Source organism: Rhinopithecus bieti, unplaced genomic scaffold, assembly GCF_001698545.2.
Source record: "Rhinopithecus bieti isolate Rb0 unplaced genomic scaffold, ASM169854v2 scaffold_28987, whole genome shotgun sequence".
Taxonomy (NCBI): domain Eukaryota; kingdom Metazoa; phylum Chordata; class Mammalia; order Primates; family Cercopithecidae; genus Rhinopithecus; species Rhinopithecus bieti.
This window is the reverse complement of record NW_016812958.1, coordinates 205572-209928: the sequence shown is the minus strand read 5'-3', so window position 1 is coordinate 209928 and position 4357 is coordinate 205572. Positions and strand designations below refer to the sequence as shown.

The 4357-nt window shown below is 39.0% G+C and overlaps 1 long non-coding RNA gene across 1 annotated transcript; it reads right to left on the bottom strand.

Moving 5' to 3' along the window:
* Nucleotides 1-1559: 1559 nt before the first annotated feature.
* Nucleotides 1560-3749, bottom strand: LOC108512220 (uncharacterized). The gene is made up of 2 exons (XR_001880538.1): nt 3046-3749; nt 1560-1783 (listed from the first exon to the last, which is right to left on the bottom strand). It is a non-coding gene; the product is annotated as an uncharacterized LOC108512220 (long non-coding RNA).
* Between the last annotated feature and the right edge of the window lie 608 nt (nt 3750-4357).

Below are 4357 nucleotides of genomic sequence, written 5' to 3'. Positions count from 1 at the left end.
ACTCTCTATAAGATATTGGCTTGAACCTCCTTTCATTTTATTTAGAGATAAAGATTCACCTCTAAAGCTAAGTATACTCTTGATTCAACAAAAATCTACAGACCTAACTCTGTTGTATGGGATGCTCACTTTCTGTTTTATACAAAAAAAAAGTCTGTAAGTGTCAAAGAAAATTTTCTTTAAATCAGTTTGTATACATCTAATGTTATGGCCAATCTGCCTTTGCAAAAAGTGGTCCAATGCTGTATTGATTTGCATATGTGCAAAAATACAGAGATCACCATTGGCTCTGTGCCATGCAGCTGGTCTGTGTACACGTAACCTTGGGATTTCACTGTTACTGTGATGAGTTGGTTGAATGAATGAAACTGTTGGGGTTTTATTTAAGAATCTATTTTTATTTGCTGCTCATATTTCTAGCTTGCATTAACCAGGCTGAAAAAAATGAACCAGTGGACTAAATAGAATAATTATGAATACAAATGAGGTTTTGATGCAGACATTTCGTGATTTAGTTTCATGAGATGTTTATTAATTATTAAGTGGCAAAAAGGGCTTCATGGTCAAATAAGTTTGGGAAAAGTTGAGCTTAGTAAAGTTAAACAAATTTCTTTACTGAAAGATTACTCAGAATTATTAATATGATAATGTGCATTGTGAATCACTAAGAAAGGAGCTATATATAGATAGATAAGGACGTGTGTGTGCATGTGCATGTGTGTGTGTAATCACACCAAGAAATTTGAGGTACACAATTTGGGAAATACTGGTCTGGAGAAAAGTACTAGTACTGAGAATCAGTACCTTGGTCTGGCACCTAGTTTGAGTCATTAGCTCACTGTGGGATCTTATTCCAGTCTTAGCCTCTAAAGGCTGTTTTTTTTTTCCCCTCTCTAAAATTAGGAGGCTGAACTATATGACCTTTCAGTCCTTTTGCAGTTCTAAGAAACAAGTCTTGTTTTACAGAAGGATATTATTAACCTTGTTGACATCAACCACAAAATGTATACTAAGTATCACCATCTTTTCTTAATGTTATATTATGGATCCATAAACCATGAGTTTATCTTAAACCCTTCTTTAACCTGTGACTCAGCATTTTAAAATAACAAATGCTTACTGAGTTTACTTCTTCTGCTATTTAGATCAAAGCCATTCATATATTTTAACTGGTGTTTCCCAGTTCTTATTTTGCTGGATTTGGGGTGAACCTACATCAAGAAATCTACTTTGTTTTTGGCTGCCACCATAAAGTGGCTCTTTTCTGAATTCAAAGACCTGAGGTCCCTTAGTCATCTTGAAGTAAGTTCTGTTTAGCACCCTGCAACACTCAATGTCAAATCGAGTAACACTGACCAAAGTAGATTAGAATCCTAGTTAGGTGTCTCCAAATAATTTGCCTTCTTAGGGATATCTGGTTCTAGGGTACAGTCTAAACAATGTCATTTGGTTTGGAGTCCAAGGACAAGATGTCATCTGAATTCATGGAGGCAAAGGCTGTGGTCCCCTCAGTATGGACCAACATCTCAGCAGCTTCTGTTTGGATACCATGGCATTACTTTCTAGCATGATAAATTTTTACTGTCATTCTGGTGGCCCAGACAAAATTTGGCATTCTTTTTTGTATATTTTTCCCCTTTGCTTAAACATCTCATGGGACATAACTACCATTTAGACAGTCATTCTTTCCAGTTTATGGAAATAACCAGTGAAGATGAAACAGGTAGATATTTTCTTGCCAAATATTGATTAAAATGAATGTTTTAGTTGAGAGAAAAAATATCTGCAAAACATAATACATTTTAGTTTATTTACAGAAATTACCTCAAAAATAAAGTTCAGAAGAATTTTATATCAGGGATCTCAACTTTTTAAAGAAGAAAGGATAGACAAGAGTTGAAAATATTCTTCACAATATTGCATGTCTGGTGAAACTTAACATTTTAAGAAAATGGCGTGAATAAAACAATGGTATTCATCTTCTTTTTTTTTTTTTGGAAAACATATACACATGTGCGATTTGAAAAGAACCAGTTTTTGGTAGGCCAGTGGGCATGGGTACTTAGCAAATGCCTGTGCTATTGCTCCAACTATTATGATTCATTCCAAGTCAGAGCCAAGAATATGGTCTGGTTTATGTGTCATGGTTCCTTCTTTTTAACATTCACTCTTATCTGTACCCTTTCCTAAGAGAGAGAAATATGAGTTCTTAAGGGAACTCACATAACTCCTTAATGTTGGTTGGCATAGGCATGATTCTACTAGAAATCATTCTGCCTTGAAGGCTGAGATGAGTAGTATCAGTGCACCCAGTGAAGGGCTCTGACACATTTGAGAAAAGCAAATGTTCTCTCCAAATCATACATGTGAATATGTTTTTCCAAAAAAGGAGTACTAATACCATTGCTTTATTCATGTCATTTTTTCTTAAAAGTGCTAAGTTTTCCAGACATACAATACCATGGAGAAGATTTTCAACTCTTGCCTATTCTTTCTTCTTTAAAAGTTGAGATTCCTGGTGTGAAATTATCCTTAGCTTCATTTTTGAGGTAATTTCCGTAAATCAACTGAAATGTATTACGTTTTGCAGATAATTTCCTTTTCTAAGGAAACCAACAATGTATTTAATCAAAAGCAAATATTTCTTCTGCTTGCTTTTTGTTGGGCCCACGTAGCATAATTTGAAGAGAATGACTAGTTGTGTTAAAGAAAAAGAAAAATTATATTAATAAAATGCTGTTCCTCTATGTTGGCCCCACAATGATTGTCTGGGTCATTCTGCGGGGTAATCATGACTATCCTTCTCAGAATAGTTTCCATATGTTCCCCTTTGTCTCAGAGCAATATCTTAATCTGCTGGCATGCTCTTTCCTCAGGAAAGCATGCTTGGCTTTTCATAGGATCAGCTGCAATGATTCCCTTTCTGGGACTAATGACCCCCAAGTGTCCTGGGAACAGGCGAACTGTGGCCTGATCTGGTCAGGCCAGGCCCATCTTAGAACCAAGCAATTATTCTTTGTCCTTGTGCAGTGTTCAGCCACTTACAGTTTCTCTGTTTATTCTTCTCAATATCTCTTCCCTGATTGATGCATAGGACATATAGCTCGGGCTTTCCTCTTAGTTTAGAAGTTGAATATGATGGAGCAAGAGGAGTGGGTGGGTAAGTTGCAGGAGACCTTAGAGGCAGTGCAAAGTTTTGACAAAATAGTGAAATAATTGAACAGAAGAAGAAGTGGCAATTTCTTTATAGAATTTCCGCTCTTTCTCTCTCACTCTCTCTCTCTCCCTCCCTCCCCGCCCTCTCTCTCTCACATGCACACATACACACACACACACACACACTCACATACACTCATGCACACTCTCCACCCCTTTCTCTCTCTTCGTCTCCCCATGGCCTCTCCTGAATCTTCTTTTTATTCTCTACTAACTATCAATCAATCTATCCTATGGTTTTATTTTTTTCTTAAATATCCACTGATAATATTAAAAGTTATGATCCCTTCAAAATTATTTGCATCTTATCTAGGACTCAAGACCAAAAGCCTTAAGAACTTAATAAAAGCAAAGCAAAAAGGTTACAGAAAAGAATTGATTTTAGCCTTTTCTAGCTCCTTTGCTTTCTGCTGCTCTGCAATAGGCAGGAGGAGGAGGAAATGAAGAAAAGAAGGAGGAGGAGGAAGAAGAGGAGGAGGAGGAGGAGGAGGAGGAGAACCTGGTTCCAGCTGCCCACACTCTTCTTGGATGCTGGAGACCATGAGGTGGTAACAGTGCTAGGTGACTCTGGAGTGACCTTATAATGGCCTTGCCTTCCACTACATCTCCTCCCAGAGCTCAAGAGGCCCTGAGCCTGTGGCACCCAGCATTGAAATGGGGAGCAGGCAGCCCAGTCAAAGTGAGCTTGGAAAAAGACCTTCATACCTCAGATGTTGATTATAGCCTTTGGGACATTGATCAGAAGATTTGGTTAAGCTTCTGACCCATGGAAATGTGAGGGAGGCAAGATGGCTGACTAGACGCAGTGAGAAAGAACATCTGCCACCAAGGGACCAGGAAATCCAGAGGACTGGTGCATTCCAAGCAGATGTTCAGAGAGAAGGCATTGAAAATAAATGGAGGGAGGACACAGACGTTGGGCTGAAGGGCAAGGAGGCCGGGAACGCTGGACTGGGCTATCACACTTGGGGACTCATTCCTGGCCTCCAACAACTCCTGGGGAAGGGGTGAGTTGAGCAGGCAAGGAGCAACCCACTCTCACCATGGACCTCTGGAAATCTGGCAGCAGGAGACCCCACATCCCTCATGGGCACTTGAGTTGGCAGGAAGAGCTGCTTAGAGAGGTAGGTAGTAGGAACAG